Source organism: Wyeomyia smithii, chromosome 2, assembly GCF_029784165.1.
Source record: "Wyeomyia smithii strain HCP4-BCI-WySm-NY-G18 chromosome 2, ASM2978416v1, whole genome shotgun sequence".
NCBI lineage: Eukaryota > Metazoa > Arthropoda > Insecta > Diptera > Culicidae > Wyeomyia > Wyeomyia smithii.
The window spans coordinates 176,631,486-176,653,483 of record NC_073695.1 but is presented as its reverse complement, the minus strand read 5'-3'; the positions used below and the strand labels follow the sequence as shown (position 1 = coordinate 176,653,483).

The 21,998-nt window shown below is 38.4% G+C and overlaps 1 protein-coding gene across 2 annotated transcripts in view; it reads left to right on the top strand.

The window, feature by feature from the left end:
• LOC129724241 (uncharacterized) overlaps positions 1 to 21,998 on the top strand; it is a 273,777-nt gene that overhangs the window by 203,346 nt on the left and 48,433 nt on the right. The gene's annotated exons all lie outside the window — the stretch shown is intronic.

Below are 21,998 nucleotides of genomic sequence, written 5' to 3'. Positions count from 1 at the left end.
TAATACGATAGAAAGAATAGCACTTTTTAATCCCTAAAAGTACTCCTCCATATGGGGTGTCTCGATCAAGGCGAATAATATTAAAATCATGGAAGTTGAGATCAATATTTGAAGTAAGCCAAGTTTCACAAAGGGAAAATGCATCGCATTTGTTTTTATTTATCAAAACTTTAAACGAATCAATTTTTGGTAAAATACTTCTACAATTCCACTGTAAGACAGAGATAGAATCCTTCATATACGCAGTTGAATTAGGCATCGAAGGATACAATCGCTGCAAGGAGAGGCCATTGGGCAGTCAACTGCTTCAAAAATGATCTAACTGTTGGGAGGAATGCTGTAAGAAAAATTTTAATTGGATCGGGTACATTGAAATTTTCAAAAATCCAGTCCACAATGTCAGAAAATTTCACTAATCCAGAGTTTGTTTCATCAACTGGGAGTGTAAAAGGAGCAACTGGGGTTTTAGATGTTCCTGGCAGTGCTGGGAACTCCTTCTGGGACTTTAAATTTGCCAGCCCAGGAGGAGTTTGCTTCGGTTTTTCCGCAGCACTGTTTGGTTTGTTTGTAACCTTCATTTCACTTTGAGAAATCTTAGGACCTTTTCTGGGAAGTTTAGGAGAGGAAACACTTTTCCTCTTTCTAGACTCCCCAGGATTGGCGTAAGATGCTCCCGCTGGTGAATCGTCAGAATCGGTTTCCTCAGAGGGCAACAGATCGAAGGGGTTCGAAGTAACGGGAGAAGTGGTAACGGTCTTCTTCAGCATGTCAGCGTAGGAACGCTTTGAACGCTCTTTGAGAGACCGTTTTATTTTATCCCTGCGCTGCATGTACACCGCACATGTCGAGAGCTCATGCAGATTTTCTCCGCAGTGAATACACTTTTCAGCGTTAACACTGCAAGAATCTTCCGCATGAGACTCCCCACACTTGCCACAACGTGCCTTATTGCAGCAGTAGGCGGCTGTATGGCCTAACTGCTTGCAATTCAGGCAGTTCATGACGCGGGGCACGTAGAGCCTCACAGGGAGACGAACCCGGTGGATCGAGACGTGGCTTGGTAGTGCAGACCCGGCGAACGTAACTCGAAACGAGTCTGACGGAGTGTATACTGTTTTGCCACCGATGATCGATGCTGACCGCAATTGCTTGCAGTCGAGCACCTTTACTTCGGGACACGTTTTGTTCTTAAAGCACCCTTTGGCACTTTGCAGTATACACTCGACGGACAGACTCGAATCGGTTATGACACCGTCGATCTCCACGTCTCGTGCGGGTATGTAAACGCGATACTCGCGTGTGAAGAGCTCAGAGCAAGCTATATCGTTGGCCTCTTTCAGGTTACCGACCACGACACGGAGCTTGTTAGGCCGGACCTTGGAAATTTCGGTCACGCCCTTGTACTCCTTCGTCAGGTCTTTCGAAATCTGCAAGAGGTTCAACTTTTTCGATTTCGGTCCTGCCTTTGGCCGAAAATAAACAGTATAGCTGCCCTGGGCTCCGTCTGGGTAAAGCCTGGGGCGAGGGGGGACTGAAGAATGAACAGGGGAGGGGGTAACAGAAGGGTCAGGGTCAGAGGGGTTCGGGGATGGTGGCGCGGGAGGCGAGGGATCTACATCCATCGCGCTATGTTTAGCGCACTAGCGCTGACAAGAACACGTACCTTTTTATTTCTCCCTTCCAGTAAGGTTGGTTGTCCGATCGTTCGAAGTAGCAGCCGTTACAGCCAGCAGCACCAATACAGCAGCACCAAACAGCCACCAGCAGCGAGCCAGGTGTGAGATCACTCCACACAGCGATACGACTCGCTGACACTGATGGCTTCTTCTTTTTCCTCGTTTGTGTCTCGTCCACTGCTGTAGCACAATCCAGCCAGCAGCCAAATCGGCTTACGCACCAGCTGGCAGTCACGATGCGAAACAGTTGCACAAAGGAACGACCTTGAACCCGGATTTATTTCACTCGACCAGGCAAACAATGCCAACACTTGTTCACACGTCTTTTGTTTTATACTCTATCGGACCGATCACCAAACACGTCCAGTACTGATGCGTGTTCGGCACAGAAATGATCCGCCAAATTTGTTGTTCCTGGTTGATATATGACATCATAGTTATACGACTGAAGTCGTAACACCCAGCGTTCAATCCGGGCACAATGCAATTTGGGCCAAATAAAAATTGCAATGGTTTGCAATCAGTTATTATGCACCTTGAAGATAGAGCCTTAAACGATCAATCGCCCAGACCAGCGCCAGAGCTTCCTTTTCAGTTTGAAACTATTTCTTTCCAAGTTTGTGAGTGATTTACTGGCGTAAGCTATTATTCTCTTTTGTCCTTGTACGTCTTCCTGTAACAAAACCGCGCCTAGGCCAGTAGGACTTGCGTCTGCAATAAGAACAGTTTTGTCTCTTACGTTGAAGAATCCCAATTGCTTGATATCTCCGACTGCTTGCTTAATTTCGTCGAACGCCTGTTGATGTTTTTCTGACCAAAAAAACTTGCTTTCGCTTTTTAGAAGTGATCTCAGTGTATCCGTTTTACTAGCCAGATGTGGAATGACACATAGGTCTTCCCACATAGGTCACTAGACCAAGGAAGCTCCTGAGCTCCGCTGTGTGATTTGGTCTTCTGTAATGTTTTACAGCTTGAACGCGATTGGCCGTTGGTCTGATTCCTTTCGAGGACAATTCGTGTCCGAGAAATTCTAGCTGTTCCACATTGAATTGGCACTTATTACTGTTTAAAACTAAACCATATTCTTCGAACTGTTTCAGAAGTTTGCTGAGCCGAGAATCATGTTCTTCCTGAGTGCGCCCAGAAACAACAACATCGTCCAAGTAGACTGTAACACCTTCTAACCCAGCTACGATAGTGTCCATCACTTTTTGGAAAAGTTCTGGCGCACAATTGATTCCGAACATCAGTCTTTTGTACCTAATTAAACAAGCAATAAAAACCAATAAAAGATCAAAATTAAAGAATTGAATAATATCGAAAAATCAAATAGTTTTATTGAATTTATAACATTTCAGATGATAGCTATTTGTTTACCTGAAAAGTCCATATTTTGTAATGAAGGTAGTTATTACTCTTGATTTTTCTGAAAGTTCCAGCTGGTGATACGCATCCTTTACATCCAGCTTAGAAAACTTTATTGCTCCTGCCATATCCGCCAATAGCTCTTCAATCACTGGTAACGGGTGTATTTCACGTAACACAGCTTGGTTCGCACGGCGCATATCGACACATAGTCTGATGTCCCCAGACTGCTTCAGAACAGGGACCAACGGAGAAACCCATGGAGATGGGCCCTTCACTTTTTCAATTACGTCCATCTCGAGTAAGTATTTTAACTTCTCATGAATGCGCTCTTCAAGGGCAATCGGAGCTCTTCTATATACCTGCTGAATTGGTTGTACAGACCTGTCAATAGGGATTTCCAAGACCATACCTTTGATCTTAGGGAAAACCTTGCGATCCGAAACATCTACGATACCTACATCGAATCCCACCTTAAGTACTTTTAGCGCTTTAGCTGTGAAATCACCAAGTAAATTCTGTTGACCTCCTTCGACAACATAAAACTTTGCCAGCACCGAACGAGATCCTACCTCCACCTTAGCAGAAAACACGAACTTGATCTTCATAGGATGCTCCGAGGCGTAACCAAACAGTTTGCGATCAGCTTCTTTTGACAACTCCGTAATTTTCATACCACCTTCATGCGCCCGATTGAAGGTAGCTTCCATGGTCATATTTGCATCTGCTCCTGAATCGATAACCATTGGTATCTTTATTCCACCCACAACGAAATCGAAAATATTCTTGCCCATCGAGTAGAAAATCGTATCGTCGGATCTCTGCTCACCGTGTCCTTTGAACGTTTCTGCAACCTGCCTGATTTGCTTTGATCTACTAGCCTCAGGTTCGAGTCTACGCTTGAGGCAACGGTTAATGAAATGACCCATTTCCCCGCATTTGAGACACTTCGCATTACGTGCTCGACAAATGTAATCACCTTTCAAATGCCCTTTTCGGCCACACGCGAAACAAGCTCTACTGAAAGTTTTTGTTGGCATCGGGTATGATTTTGGTCTACCACGAAATGGTTCCGTCGCAATTTTGTTGACTGGGTCAACTGGTTTATTTTCATTAACCGTGCGATCTAACTCTTCCATCTGCTGCTGAACATCAGCCAACGTTGTTCCTAACGTAAGAATCTCCTCTAGAGCCAAATCTTTACCCAGTATTTGTCGTCGAAGCTCATTTGATTTGCATGTTTCAACTATTTGCTCTATAATCCGGTCTTCGACTTCTCTCGGGTCGTAACGGTCGAATTCACATCGTTTAGCTTGAATACGTAGTCTCAATATATAATCCGCAAATCTCTCATCTTGCTTCTGAATTATCTGTCGAAACAAATGGCGTTCGTAGTTACGTCTCCTTATAGGCTCGAAATGCTCGTCAAGTTTGTGAATAGCCACGTCGTAATAAGGGGGGTCTACTACCACATGCGGAATTTCATCAACACCAGGGATATGATCGAATATTTCCTGGATTTCTGCCCCTGCCAAATGTAACATCTGTGACCGTTTCTCCCATTGCGAAGTCACTCCGCCTGCATCAAAATATCGCTCCAGTTCTCTTTTCCACTTCAACCATTCTGACGGTAGCCGAGATCGGTCAGCCGACATTTCAAACGGCCGAATACGACGCATAGAGTCCATTCTGTAAAATTTATGAATACCAATTTCCCATATACACTTTTGAATAAAATAACAATAACTATATGGAGTGGATAGATCACATGGAGTAACAACTATTGGTAACGCATATCTGTAAGCAAAAATCTTCTGTTCCCTGCATTTTTTAAAAACACTTCACGTTTTGATTTGATTTTCAGAAATCTTTCAAACAGCCCGACGTTTGATAGTTATGTAACAAAAACGCTCACCTGTATAGGTTGTTCAATTACCAACAATCGAATGTAAACACAGATATACAGCTATAAGCACCCCAACAGGTGCCTACATCAGCACTTCAAATCAAGACTTCCTTCCTAAAATATAATATACGCGCCTGCAGCCAGTTGCAGAAACTTACATATAGGCACACAGTTTCCTAAAATGCAATATACACGCCTGCACCCAGTTGCAGATATTTACATATAGGCACACCGTTGCCTCGTTTTCAATTCAAACAATTTATTCGAGCACCAGTTGCTATGCTTTTCTGATTTTTTTTTTCTTGGCATTTTGTCATAATTTTTCTTTGTAGGCACACAGTTGCCTCGGAAATGCTGCTATCAATTTTTTATCCAAGCGCACTCGTCTAATTTTCCATTTTCACTTTCTGACGTTCAGTCAAACGTTTGCTTTATTTTTAACCGAAATTCAATTTGCACCCCAGTTGCTTTGTTTTTGTATTCCAACCAGGCACACAGTTGCCTTCTTTTGAGAAAAAAAAACGATTTATCGAGTGTCGAATCGCCGTGTGCCGATGATTTTTTTTTCTAATTTCCCACCTGCATTGCATCTACCGGATATTATGCCTTCACTTGAGCATAACCCCAGAAGCGCACAATTATTTTGTGATCCATGTTTTTGATCTATCCACTTCCATTGGTGTACTCTACAAGCCATTAAGATCCGCCATTTTCCTCAAAACGCAGTATCGAAAAAAAAAAAGAATTTTTCCTGTAAGAAAAATCACTCACCTCCACTTGTTACGGGTTTTTCTTCACCACTTACTTGAACTAATACTTGAGAATAAATTACCGGCAGCCAACAATCAATTTCTCTCGTCGCCAAATTGTAGAATCAGGACTTCCAAATAAAAATGAAAACACGCGTCTTGTTTGCTTTCTGGTCGGTCTCCAAGTGAACCTTCTTTATTCTCTGTCGCTAGCTTGTTCATGAACTACATGTGTATACATGTGTGTATACATGTGTGTATACTCTGCAGTGTTGCTAGTGTATTTATGTTGTCACGTTTGTTATCAATCCGATACTACAATAGGCATCTCAAAAGAACGTCTCATTCATGAAAAAGAACATGAAGAAGCAGTGCTCGCGATGAGTGTTTCTTAACACGTGTTTTTGATTAAATAAAAAGACCAACGTGTCAAGGTTTCGACGGAGAGCATGGCATTGATTACGCGCAATAGGAAGGAATGTTTGTAGCGATCATTTATAATGGATGAAACATTAATCCACCACACCTCTAAATCCAATTTTCAGCCGGTATAGTGGATTTAACCTGACAAGAGTCGCCCAAAGCTTCCAAATAGTACATCAACCAAACGGTAAAGTGTTGCTTACTATTTTTTGGGATTCCCAAGGCATAATATTGTGTTATCGACTACATAGAAAATGATCAAACAATCAATATATAATATTATTGTACATTTTGGAATCGATTGGTCGTTGAAATTAAAGCAAAATAGTCGCATATAGCGAAGGAAAAAGCATTTTTTAGACAAGACAAAGCTTCTGCTCATTCTGCTTGCGATCCGACCGCTAAATTGAGGGACTTGCGCTGGTTTCTCACTCTCCGTATTCGCCAGTCTCGATCCCGTTTTTTTTTTTCGATTAAGAATGTAACACCCTGTCAAGGGATCCTGGTTGAATGAAGATGTAGAGTTGGAAACAAACTTCTATACTTGATTTGCTAGAGGACCACAACAATTATTTATGTCTGGATGTCAAAAACTGTTTGAAAAAACAGACCAGTTTTTCCATAAAATTCATTCATTGGTTGGTAGAAAACTTTTCAGACCATGTAGTGAATCAGGAATAAAACTGCCAAGAATCACAAACTTCAAAACTAAATTAATTTTATCCGAAATTTTGTAGCACCATATCTTTTGTAAATATACCAATAAAAATCCCAGCGAGACTTTGTTGGAAAAATAAACAGTAACGGAACTCTAGTTAAGTGATATTTTATACAGAATTCTGAAAAACTGTTTACAAGTATTTAAAAGCATCACAGAAGTTTTTAAATTAGGTTAACACATCCGTAATAACACAGTTCATTTTAACTAACCGAAATTGAACATAATTTATTATCGTTCCAAAACTTGCATGTGAGCAAATCATTCTACTCATCATGAAAAGCTGCAACCCGTAATTACCGCAAAGCAATATATCTGCATTCCGACGAGATTCTGAATAATTGATCAAACTTCGCAGACGAGAAAACCACCCCCAAGCAGCAAGTATGCAAATAAACAATTGGTGATGGTGATATGTACAATAGAGAAATGTTATAGCAGCTTACTACTACTGCAGAAGTTTTCTCTAATCCCTGTCGGGGCACCGCACTCAAGCGTTGAATCAGTGAAACAAATGGAGCTTCTAGAATTCATTAATTGCATTCATTGTGTACAAGTTTGACGTAACGATTTGGAATAATAGTCCCACTAGGAAACATTACTTCTCCAAAATATACGTAGATTTATTGATGACAACACACATATATATACTATAGTAGAAAATTTCCCTTTGTTAGAAGTAATCACACCTATTCACTAGCATTTGTTTTCGCATGCCGTATGAAGCTTGTTCTTTTTCACTATCCATTGAAGAAGATTTATCTTACTTGAAGATAAATCATTTTCTCACGCGCGTGCATGCGGTCTAAAACCACGTTGTTCTGTGTCGAAAAAGGTTAGAATCACAGACAAATGGAGTTACGTTTAACATGGTCGAACGACGGTATTTGAATTAATGTGAGATCTACATGCTCCCCTCATATAACCGAATTGTGAAGTGATTCATCTGCTTCTATATGAACCCAGAGTAAAACGCTTATGCCTTGGATAAACTTTCAAGCACGAAAGAGATCGAAGCTTTCCTCTGGGGAGAATGGATTATTTACATTTGCATGCACTCAATGAAAAGCGTCCCAGATGTAGTTCCGGCACGAAGTGGAGTGTGGAATGCCGACAAATCAGATGCTTTTTGCGGAACCAGATATGCCACCATGGCACTTTCGTGCATGGAAATGCCGACAGGGGAACCACGCACGCCAAGGACGGCCATAGTTCGAGGGTTTTTCTTCTGGTGAAGATGCTGCATTATGTCAAGTACGAGCAAAAGGTACAGATTGGATAAGCTTTGTGATTTTCAATGATCAGGTTGATTGAATTGAGATACCACGGAATCACAATGGGAGTTGAATTGACTAGGGGAGCCTTTTTTTACCGGTACGCCCACTTTTGCGCACAAAATCAATGAGCAGTGGATTCATCATGGGAACGGGAAAGTCACCGCATCGATTGTATTTTTTTCTGAAATAATTTTTTGAGCGCATGATTTAGCGATTCGATGCAGTAGTACTTTAATTTTAAAATCAGCACAAAATAACAAAGTCTAGTGTTTTTCTATAACAGCAAAACGCTTTCAATGTGTACCACCAAGTCATTCGCCATTTACATACCTGATTTCCTCAAACAATTTAATGGAGTTAGAACCCTAACTTGTTTATGTTTTCAACTTATTTTGAAAACAGCTCATCTTTCATTTCCAACAAAGTTTTGTTTTTTTCACCCTCATCCAGCTAAGCAGGTACAGCGGCTTTCTACAGCTTATTGTTCGAGAAAAACCACAGCTTCTGCCTGACGTGTCGTGCTGTAAAGTTTTAGCATTCTATTACACTTTATGATCTATAATGTGTGTGCGTGTGCTTTACATAACGAGGGAAAATATCAGCACCATCTTTTGCAAATGGCACCGAAAACAATTCGCTCAATCCTAGTGCCTCGATGAGGAGAAAATGCAAGCTGATAATAACTTTTCATTGTTCCAACGCATAACAACCCGCAGTTTACCTTTTCGTTTCGCCCGTAGTGACATAATACATGATGTTTTTCCTCGAATGTACGTGTTCTAAAATATTTTCTTTGATGCTGTAAACATTTGATGCGAAACTATTTGGAATTTGTTTACAACTTGCAGAATGTATTTCTAAATTTGTCATAATCCACCGAGCATAAAAAACATAAAATATGTTTTCGACATTTTTTACATTTTCCAACTCAGCACAACTCACTTCAAAAATATGCAGGTCTGTTTGTTTGCTTACACCTAACTCCAACTAACGGAATAAATTGATACAAATGTGGCGAATCTCTTTAACCTCAATTTTCTGATAGTTAGTGGTAACATTGTTTTCGTTTTGAACTCTGTGCTTTTTTTCTGATGGAGCAATCGTTTGCTTAGTGGAAACTTTTCTCAATTTATAATTGTTCTTAGAGTACTGGCACCTAACGTACCTCTTCTAAAGAACAGTTTGGTCACAATTGAAATGATCTGCTATGAATGAGAACTTTTGGTTTTTGGTTTTGATGTTAACGGATAATTTATTCCTTTACAACAGCATGTTAAAATGACCTACAGGTTTGACTTTTATGTCGCATTATCGTACATTCAACGCACACGGTGTAATTATGAGTTTTTTTCCAATGTGCCAGCCAAAAATACAATGAGAGTGGAAAGGACATCAATTCTCTAAAAATATAAACAAGCACTGAAAAGGAACTTAGCGAAAATATTTAATCAGCATCACTCAGCGAGAAATAATATACAACAAGCGTCAGTTAATAATTAAAATTATGAGGGTGTTGAGTAAAAACTATTTAATATAGAAATAAAGCAAAGCAAAGCCTTGGTGCTACATTCCGCTTTTATATAAAAACTTCGCTGCCAACTGTTTAGTGTACAGGGCAATTGCGGGGCTAGCGCTACGATTCTACTGACACCAACAGTCTCTTCCGAGCCGACACTCGAACCTGTGACGACCGGCTTGTTAGACCAGCATCGTACCTCGAGATTAGAAACTAGAAGTAACAGTGCTCGAAACGTTAAACATTTGACAAAAAATTCTGCTAGTCAATAATGATTGCACAAAAAACGATCGCGGAGAATGCAAAACGCTTGAATTTAAGCTTAAAAAAAATTTGAATATTCATCATAAAACCATCAAAAGGGCTAGAGGTTGCCATAAATCAAAATTTTAAAATATTTCAAAGCACTGGAAAATTCAACAGAATATTGAAGCTGAGACAAATCGTCAAGCCTAGAGAAAATTGTTTGGTTATATTAAACATAAAAGTTCAAAGGCATTTTCAAATAATACTAGATATTTTGAACGCCATTTTGATAACATTACTTAATACCATAATGAATGTCATCGGAACAAAGGTATCATATAGTAACGTTTGTTTTGAAAAATAACCTAAAATTTTCAAACTAACGTGAACAGATTAGTCAAAAAAGGGTTGTAATGCTAGCGGAATACTCCACAATTCTAATTAGTCCTGGTCCAACCTCAACGGGTGCCGGTGATGTTTTGTGAGGAAAAATCTCTCTAGATATAAACCTGGTAGTTCCGAAGCGATGATTAACGGCTAGTTAATTATTCCGGTCTTAATTGAAGCCATCTCTCCTGGTGTATATAGATGGCACAATAATGACGCTAGAGATACCGATGGCAAGTAAACAAGAAATATATCCAACATTCATCATCACCATCGGTGTGCAAAAAATATTCTCGAGAGCGCACAAGTCTAGACAAAAACATCCTGAGTGAGAAAGTAGTAAATTGTATTTACGAATCATAGCGGTAGTAAACAAATCAAATAACTAGTTACATTTACCCGTACATGAATTCTGAAGCAGTTGTTTACTAGTTTTTGTGGGTTTGGCTTTTTGACTGCTGTAAGGAGGAACATATTTATGCTGCAGAAAATGTACATAAAAAAAGCAAAATGGAAATAATTGCTGTTTGAATTTTTTTATCCTAAAATCAGCATTCTTGTACTTTTTTGCATTTTTTGCCATATTTATACAGAAATAAAATGCATTAACTATCACAAAATCCAAACAATAGCATAACCACCATCAACAAATCGAACCGCTCTAAAATTCTGAAGGTTAAATAGTGCATATGTACTGATTGACTATCACGATCTCTAGTTCAGATTCCTTCCAGTACGAGTTGCAGTTTGCGTCCCCTCGTTTGTCAATCAATCAGTACGAGCTTACTGCATGCAGTATGACAAGTGCAATCAATTTCGTGACAACTTTATCAGCACTTCAACTATCATGCAAATTTTGCACGTGAACGTCGTTCTAACATTAGCCAAAAGTGCAAAAGCCACGTCAGCAGTGCTGCTGCACATTACCATTTTAAAAGGTACGTACAGCGGAGGTCGTTCCTATAAATTTTCTACTAGCCAGACGTTTACTTCGCAAGTTAACACTTGAGGATAGAAAAAAGACATAATACACACTATGCAAATTCAATAAAGGTATACAATGTATTTGGGTTGCGTTTTTCAATACAGCACCATCTAATTGACGCAAAAGAGAATTCTTTCTATGGTATTATTGTAAATTTTTCTAAATAGTGTCAGCATTGCTCAATAAAAATCAAAGTTGATAGTTTAAATTAAAGACAAAACACTAAACAAAATGTTCCGGCTCCAACAGCAAATCGATTAGTCTCAACTATGTTCAATTGACTATGATATATGACATGCCGTGAAGTAATAAAATTCTGCACAACTTTGCAGAAGAAACTATTCGTCTAGCAAGTCACGTTCAAAAGTTAGGTATGGCGCCCTCTATATGGTGAAAATTGAAGCGGGTTGCATTGAAGCATATAAAGGACAATAGTAAACGAAACAACTTTCTAGAAGATACTGACAACATTGGACTTCAAAATTTCCTATTTCCGTCCGTTTCTAGATGTAGCCTCATTGTGGTGTCTGTTCGTTGGCCATAGAAACGGAAACGTAGTGTACGCGCCGGCCTTTCTACTATAAAGAGCGCACAAAAGCATGTAAAAATCGGTAACTTCAGTTGGCCATATATTCAAAACTACAAATAACCCACTGTAGTTTTGTGTTTTTTTGTTAGTCAGAAAGGTACTCTATCGAATGGCTTCATAGAAGCTTGGATTCGTTAGCGCCTTTTCGAGTTTCAACTCAAATAAAAAAAGACTTTAAAAACACTTTTTTCCAGTTTTTATTCATGAATACTGTATATAATTATCAATATATCACTAGAATATGTTCATCTTGATTTACCACGTCACTCTCAATTTTATACAGTCATGTTTTAGGCCTTAGAGTTAAACATATGGATGAAAAACTGCTTTTAAAAAGCTTTTTTTTAAAACGTCTTGTAGCTCTGAAATTTCAATTTCTAGTTGTTTGAGGTATTCAGGTATTGTAATAAAATTCTACACAACTTTGCAGAAAAAACTATTAGTCTAGCAGGTCACGTTTAAAAGTTAGGTATGGAACCCTCTATACGGCGAAATTTGTAACTGATTCCATTAGAGTATATGAAGGACAGCAGTAAACGAAGCAACTTTCTAGAATATATGGATAAGATAGGACTTGAAAAAATAGCTTTGCCGTCCGTTTCTCGATTTGGACACACTATGCGCCGGGAGGATAAGCGCCCTATATAGTGCGAATTTTATGCGGATCTGTAAGCTGCGACTACGCAATCCGTAATTAGGCTTGTTCGTTGCCACAATCCGTTTCTTCACCTCGCACCACCTTCTCTTCGTATAGCTTTTTTCAAGGCTATATTGAAGAGCATGTTCGAGAGCCCGTCCCCTTGCTACAGACCATCAAATGTTACGAAAAAAAAAGAAGAATCCGGCCGCTCTCCGAACGCTTGGTGTGAATCCGTCAAAAATCCTACATATCAGTTTTGCTTGGAAACTATGTTTAAGCATAATATGCCAACGCTCGTTGCGTTTCACTAAGTCGTACGTCGCCGTGAAGTCTATAAATAGATTATGTGTATGCAAGTGATATTCTAGAAATTCAAAAACCGCAATTGTATTCACCAACAATGACTTCCAGCAATGGCTTCAGTCTACGAACAAGGATACTTAAGAGAAGTTTGTATGCATCCCTTCTTCTTTTTGTTCAGGGAAAGTGTGATGCAATTCTTCCTAGTCGTATACAAACGGCTCCTAACACTACTTCCCAGTGGTGCTTAGAAGGTCTGAACTTCAACCCCACCTACACGGTCATGATACCCTTTACAAAGCAGAAGACGTATTCAATCATTCCTCCGCTTCTGAACGCAGTGAGACTGAGTTTCAGCAATACTTTGGAATCATTCTGGATTAAAGCTGAACTGAACTGTTCAACTGGACTACGCCATCAAGCGCAGGTGACTTCAGTGATCTGAGTTTGCAGTACACTCTTTGGGAAGACCTGGGGGCTAACCACAATTAGAACTCTGGTGTTATATCAACAGTGTCTGGCCACGTATAAACTACTAGCTCAGGTGAAATTTAACAAAGTTCAACGACTGGCATGTCTTTCCGTTACCAGTGTCTTGCGCACAACGCCGACTACCATGAAAGCCATACTCTGCTCGCTACCTTAACATATCCGTGTGAAAACAGAAGTGTTTGGTGCACTAAAACTGTGTTAAAACATAACAATGCTCGACTGTTCATACCAGGCCACCCAATGGTACAGTCTTTTTTTTCACTGCCGCCTCAGAATACCTTTTCTGTTGCTGTTTGTTCGTGATACCTATCTGTGCTAGCAGCCCGGTAATCATATTGAGAATATATTGGCAACAGAGCATCGCAAAAGGAAACTAGAAATGTACTTCGTGTGTCGATTCGGCATTCTTATGATGATGTCTTCGGAATAGCGACTGTAGAAGAGAGAAGAAGTTGTTTCTATACAGACGTACGGGTCAGCACTACACAAACAGTGTGTTTCGGTAACAGCTCAAATCCACCGGACACATTTTTCCCCCTTTTTTATTTGCCTATGACGGATGTCGTGTGACGGCTGTTTAAAAAGGTTGTGGTAAGAAGAAGCGTAATGAGCAAAATACAGACGACCACTTTTGTTCACAGAAAAGTAAATTCGACTATAGAGAGGCTATGTACTGAAGAATGTGCTCATCGCATACCGAATGTTATATACAACCATACATGCCATCGTCGACATGGGAATAAGGTGAACGGCAAAGAAAACACATTTGTGTATGGGGAACTAGACGGCAACGTTATAGTCGCAAAACATTTTTTCTGTCCGCTGTCTTTATTTTGCCTTTACCACCACTGTCATAGTGTGACGCTCTCGAATGTCATCAAAAAACTGTCTACTATCTCTTCGTACGATCCTATCTTCCGAGCCGAGACTCGAACCTACGATGACCGGCTTGTTAAGCCAGCACCAACCTCAATACCATCTGAGAGATAACTATTTAACCATTCTTGTGAATTTGTGTGCCCCTAGTCATTTCAGTTACGCGACAAAAGCTTCCACTCACTCCAATGATAACGTTAACCATGCACCTCCTTTCACTGTTGAATTGGTGGAGACGCTAAGTTAATTATTCGATAGCCTTCTAGGGAACGAGCTAGGGGAGAAATTTGGATCTAAAGCTCGACAGTAATGTTCTATGGAAAAACTTTTTAATACAAAGTTGTTACATATAATGAAGCGCACATTTTCCTGTGATCACAAATTAGATCGACCCAAAGGGAGCTGCGTAACCGCAAGGTTACAGAGTCCGCTTTGTCAAGCGGATGGTCGTGGGTTCGAATCTTAGTAGAATCAGGCCATCCGATGTCAAAAAGTACTTAAGCATGGATTTATTCTCAGGCTCCCCACCAGTTACCCTTCCTTTACGCTGAAATCTACAAATACCTTTGCATGACTTCCTCTTAACAAAAAATAAGTCCCTCTTATCAATAAAACTGGCCAGAAGGACGCACGACGAAACTTCTCCAGGGAATTATAATTGGTGATATTTGGCAAGAGGTACGAGTATCGGTATAGTAGAACAGTAAGCGTGTAAGGAAGAGTAGCACATTACACACAAGCACTGATTAGCAATAATAATAAGCATGCCACTTCTCAATAGAGGTATTGCTATTAACAGAAGTGCGGGATACAGCAGACACCCGGGCATATCTCACAATAGATCTACGATTCTGGTCGCAGTAAGGAAGGCCCATACAGGAAAAAAAAATAGGTCGACCCAATCTTTCGATAAAATCCAGCATCTGACATACTTATCTTTGCAGATAAAGTTCAATAATATTCTACAATATTGTAACCCCATCAATTTGGCGTAACTTTTTTGAATAAAGTTTTTTTTTCTATTTTTCAAAATACCCGATATAGAGCTATTTTATTCAATCACAACAAGAAAACTTCAGGAGCAGCCCTAAAGCAGCTAGCACTGGTAAAAAAAATGAATGATTATTGCTACACGCAAAAGTTGAAGTCTTGTACAATGATTGTGTCTTCCCGATTCGCATAAATGTTGCACAGAAATCGCACAATAAATGTGTGAAACGCATAACGCAACAGTTGTACTGCGAATACATTAACATAGAATGAAATCAGAATATGTATCATATACCGACACTTTATTTCTCACGTCGAGTGTATTAGTTGACTGCTACTCATGGAGCAGTGCAAGCAGCAAGTGCAGTGCAAGCGACGAGAGGAATTTCTCTCCCGCTCGTAGAATTTCCATGTATGTGCGACAAGACTAATTGCGACGCGCAAGTTGATACCAGTGTTGTTAGTCTCACTCATACTGTCGGCTATTCAGAGGAATGCATGAAGAAGAAAAAGTATCTCGAAAGCGTGTATGCAAAAGACTTGAAAAACGTAGCATATGTCTCGTCCTCAAGCAGAAAGGAGGAGAATGGTTTTGCTTCTCGCTCGCTTTGCAATGCTGCTTGATACCATATGAAACTATTTAAGTGTAGTAGTTTGGAGCTGCCAAATACATTGGAGAAACGCTAGAGCATTAATTGCGTTATGCCCAACACGCAGTCATTGTACTGGTTTGGAATTACATCAACAATTGCGCTAAAAACGCACAATTTTGTACTGGTTTCACACCATCCAACTTTTGCGTGTGTTTACTCATTCCTGTGAGTGTTGGTGCCCCCAGCCATTTCAGTTACGCGACAAATGCTCCCACTCACTGCAACGATAACGTAAATCGTGCGCCTCCCTTCACTGTTGAATCGACGGAGACGCCAAGTACATTGTTCTAGGGAACAAGCTTAGGGGGAAATTTGGATCAACACACTTAAAATTTATTACCGGGTCTCGGTAATTTTTGCCGAGAACAGCAACACTGAGTGCTCGGTTTAAAAAATAGTGGCAGCTGTCACATTTTTTCGTAAATCTCGGTTCAACCTAACTGAAATTTCGGCATAAAATATTACCGAGCTATCACTATCGAGATTACGGATATTTTGTGCTGAACCGAGATTTACGAAAAAATGTGACAGCTGTCATTATTTTTTTAACCGAGCACTCAGTGGTGCCGTTCTCGGCAAAAATTATCGAGACCCGGCAATGAATTTTGAACGTCAAGAGCTCGATAGTAACATTCTAGAGAAAAACTTTCTTCTACAAAGTTGTTGGCGGTTATTTCTATGTTATCAAAAACTAGGTTGACCATAATTTTCTATCCGTTTAGATATCTAACTTTCGTATTTTTGTAGATCGAATTGAGGATTGTTCTACAATGTTGCTGTTCCGTTAATTTGTAAAAAAATGTTTTTCTATCTTTAAGAACAACCGAGAACCGACGATCACAATTAGATGACAGTGAAACAACTTTTTGAACTTTAAGTATGAAAACGACATTGTTTAATTTAAACTTTTTTGAACTTTAAGTATGAAAACGACATTGTTTAATTTAAAAAGAAACTATCTTTTGCTTCTATCTATTTTGTTTCACGTTTTTTGGAAAACTTGTAAAAATAACTGATAGATCAAGTTAAAATTTACAATTTAACTTAAGAATGTGTGAAGATTTCCAACTTTAGCAGTGTACAGCTTGCAATTTTGGGTGAAAGATATGCTCATCATGCCCATCATGTTCATATATTGCGTCCCATGTGATGGAGCTTAGTCACTTTTCCGATGAAAGATAGACTAACTATTTTGTATTTTCGATTACCTATATTTAGATTTGTTTTCAACAGATTTGCAATGATATAACATGTTTCTTGAATGGAAGGACAAGAATTAAATTAAAATCATCAAATCTACATATACAGTTATACATATATCTGATTTAAAAGAAAATTTTGGTCCCTCTAATTTGTGATAAAAAAAACCGCCTCATCATATGTAACAACTTTGTAGGAGAAAAATTTTCTCTAGAATATTACTATTGAGCATTAGTTCTAATTTTCCCCCTGAGCTCACTCCCTAGGAGGCTGTCGGATAATTAACTTAGCGTCTCTACCGATTCAGCAGTTAAAGGAGGCGCACGGTTAACGTTATCATTGGAGTGGGTGGGAGCTTTTGTCTAGGACTAGGGTCACCAAAATTCAGAGGAATGGTTAAATAACTATTATAATCTTTCATTTTTTTCCAGTATGAGCTTCAGGGTAGCATTTTTCTCTTTTATCGACCAGTGCTATCAATAAGCAAAGACGGTCTTCAATAGGCCTCCACTTCATGATACGCTTCATTTGGCCACTGTAGTACATGTGAAACAAGTGTGGTCGGGTCAACCACTCACAATTCACGTTTTATAGTTTTTGGCCAACGCACCGTTATGTGGCTGTCAACTTCACCTTTGCATTCCGGAGCACTCTGGTCCCAACATTCCAAGTGTCAATTTTCTAATTATTGTTCCTTTTGTTTGCTTAGGACTGTACAGATTGTTCCGGAACGCATTGTTCGCAGTATATTTGTTTGCTGTCTTACGAGCCTGGGCTCACAACGCACAGTGGGGAATAGCTGGCCATCAGCCAGAAATTTTTTTTTCCGTTAGCTGTTTCATAATATTTTTCTTTATTGCTATAACATTCAAGTGTCTAAATCCAAAATTTGGGCGCAATATCATGAAATCTGAATTTTTTGTGACTTTTCAAAGCTTGGCGAACTGATGTTTTTTGTCTTTTTTTTTTTTTAAAGTACATTACTTTGAAACGCTCTGTAGCTTCAATGATAGCTTGGATTTTTTTGACGTCAAAGAAAAAGTTGTTGTAAATATTGTTCAAAACAAACCCTTTTCATTGGATATTGTAAAATTTGGTCATAATAGGCCTGACACTAGAAAAATTTTTAAAAACGTGATTTTTTGTATAAAAGTAGCTTGAAAGTTTAGTTGCCGCAGTTTGCCACGGTTGTGCCTACATTCAAAATTTAGGTAAAAACGTGAGCTTTCAAATGCATACTGTCCGCTGCTGCACAAAACTGCGCAAATTGTCACTTTAGTGAAAAAAGCGATATCAGTTTTTTTCCTTTTTTTTTTTGAGGTTGAAATTTCATCCAGGATTAATTTTAGTCATAACCATCCGTTAATGGGGTATAATGGATATTTATGATATCGAACTCAATTCGTAAGAATAAAATAAAAATTTGGGCAAAAATTACAAAATTTATCAATTAAAAGTTATAAAATAAGTGTTAAATAGGTAAATAGTAAACAAATCTTTATGAAACTTTTAATTATGTCAAACTTTATCACTTTCTGCAAATTTTAAACAATATTAAAAACATTCAGCCCTTTTCAATTTATGATCATGAAATTCGCTTAACTGATTGAAGTGTTAAATACTAGCAGCAAATTCATACCATCAAACTCCGGCTAACAATAGCCCGTTTGAAGATTGCTTTTGCTTTGCACTCGTTGGTATACAAAAGTAAAACACACATTTTGCTTTATGAGAAAAAAAACAAAGAACAGTCGTCCCCCTTTGCATCTTTTCCTATTCATTTAGCACGTTGTGTCATTCCAGTGTCTTGGTTTTCAAATTCATAAATTCGTTGAATTTTATTATGGAGCCTTCAACTTTAGCGGCACCACCTAATTCAATGTCTAGTAAGTTGTCAATTCATGGTGTTATACATGTATTTAAATGTCCTCTTTCAGCCATAGAAACCGGGTTAGGAAGATAACATATATATGAAACAATGAAACATCGAAAATTACTAGAAAAAATGAAAATTGCAGCGAAAGATATTTTTCCTGCTGATAAGTATAATGAACTTCAAATTTTCTGGAAACATTTCAACACGAGATTTAAGCGATCACGGCGGAAGATGATGATTTTTTCAATTTGTAAATAGTTTGTATTACTTATGTTGTTTTAGTTTATTAAACAATATATATATATATATATATATATATATATATATATATATATATATATATATATATATATATATATATATATATATATATATATATATATATATATATATATATATATATATATATATATATATATATATATATATATATATATTATGGCAAAATTTGTTTAATTCGAGGGGTCGTCCATAAATTACGTATATTTTCAATGGGGAGGACGCCCGGTGGCCCTACTTGTGGTCAAAGATCATAGAATTCTATAAAAAAAGAAAAAAAGTGCCAAAAAATATTAAAAATTGGATTTCGTGCTTTATGGACGGCCCCAAACAAAAACTTGATGCCAAATTCGTGTTCAGCGCCCCAAAATTATGTATCTTCCAAGTTTTTTGTCGCATTTATCGACACTTTTTTTGCTTGGCCAGCCTTTGTAAGGAGTCGCCCCACTGTGCAACGGGGCTGCCGATATTTGTACGCCATTTAAATATATTTCTTGAAAACGAAAATTGTAAAACTCTTTTTGAAAAAATAGACGGTTTTGGAAACCGCATCGCACCTCGTACGTCAGCTCATAAATCTTAACTTCTGGTGTAGTAAATTTATTTTTTATGGGTTTTCATACAAGTAAATTCTTCGTATATCACGATTCTTCTTCTATCAAGAATTAAAACTTTTAAGTGATTCTAAGATAAGTTTTAAAGTGGATGGATGATGAATCTGCCCAAAATTTGAGAATTATAACGGAACTTCACATAGATTTATCTTTTGTACATGGCTTATAACAGTGGTTTCTAACCGGGAGCCGCGGCAACTAGGAGGGCCGCGAGGCTCACCTAAGGAGGCCGCGAAGCTCTTCCATATATTTCTGTGAAAGGGGATTCTTAACTTTTTTGCAAATTATGACCGTTCACGTTCGGTCAAGTAAGGCTTACAGGATGATATGAGAGTAAAAAACGCAGCCTCGTATTGCAAAATTTTTATGGGAAACTCTATTTGGGGGGCCGCGAAGCTCCCTGTGCTTCGCAAAGAGGTACGCGGAGCTGTTTGTGTTTTGCAAAAGGGGCCCTTGAGCCAAAAATGTTGGAATAATATAGTAATAATTGGAATAATAGAATTATAATATCAAGCTTGGTTCGTTAGATTGTAGTGAAGCCTGCAAAGAATATATTGATGATAATTTTTGAATGACAACAAATGTCAAGATTAGTATCATCACTTTTATTGACTTAACTAGGAGTACCCGATCTTGTTCGTGAACTAATAATAGCTCTCGTTGCTAAGTTACTGAAGGCTGACTCGTTGAACTTAAAAAAAAAAAGTTTCATTGGAAAAAAACAATGTAATGGGATATTCTTGTCCACGGTAGCGAACCAGCCTGTGGCTGATAACCAGTTTTATTAACAAAAAACAAATCATGTCATTATGTCTTGGGGCTGCCACCGTGGAATGTCTTTCTTTTACACGTTGTGTTCAGCGACTTACGATTTATGAGTAGGCGAGGCCAGAAAACTATGCCAAAGACATCAGTGATGACGGGTTCGAGCCCCTTTCGGATACGTAAAAATTTTTTGAGAAATCTAAGTCTAAGGAATCTAAGTCGCACCCTCGTAAAACTATATACATTGCCCGCTTTACAAAACATAAAATGAAGATATATGACAAAACATGAATGTAGTTCGTAAAGCAATTTTTAGTTGCTGAGTGTAGTCCTGGTTCCAAATCTATTAATATTGTAAAGTATGCATACATTCTTCAGCTTTACACAGCAAAAACGGATCGCGAATTGGATTTTAAAATGACGATAGACATCAATTCACTGTCAGTTTCGAAAACTGGGGATCATTTCATTTTTCATTTTAATTGGTTTCCTAGAAAACGGAAGTCATCATTTTATGATTATTAGGTCTCTAGACGTCCGCTCATGTTGGGGAATTTATGATCGATTTTCATATGACGAAATCATCCCGGTTTTGAAATTACCCTGCAATGTGGGAGTATAAAAACAACTGGACGTCAGCCTCCGGGCTCCAGACATGATTGAGGGTCCGAAAATCATCGAATTCATGAAAAAAGTTTCCAGAATGCATGAAAATTCTTGACTTCTTGGTTCTTCATGGGTTCTCCTTTTCAAAATGTTCATGACCACCTCCTTTGTACTAAGAACACGTGTGCCAAGTTTGATGGAAATTGGTTTAGTTATGCCAGAACATGCATACAAAACTTGTCTTCTATATAACTAAATTGATTTAATTTTATTTGAGAACCTCTCACTTGTGTTTTTTAATTTATCAATTCTTTATTCAACCAATTTGAACATTCTCAGACTTGTTTCTGATCCTTTGTGATAAACTTCTTGAGAAAATTCGATTTTGAGCTCGTTCAAACTTTGCCTAGACGTTTTCATCACCATTATTCAGAACGACTAAAGAATATCACTAGTTTTGAAAATAGTTAAAGTATTTAATCCATATCTAGAATTACCTGGTACAGGTATGTCGAATATTTTCATCTCACTTTTATTCACTCATAAATACATCCCGATAATTCATCGAATATATTTCACATCCATTACGAAACAAACTTCACATTGAGCGTCCGCAATGTACCTAACTATTTTTTTGTTATGTCATCTCTGTGTGATTCAGCAATAAAACATCTATTCGATTAATTTTCCCTCCCGCAAATCCGTGGAGCTTACATCACAAACTACTGAAATAGTAATGTATCTGAATAGATGACATTTTTATCATTTGTAGAAAGTGGGTTGTATTTCGTTTGATTGTTCATATTACACGTTGTCACATTCCAATTGTTTCAAATGCAAATTGAATCACCAATCACGAGAATCGCACAA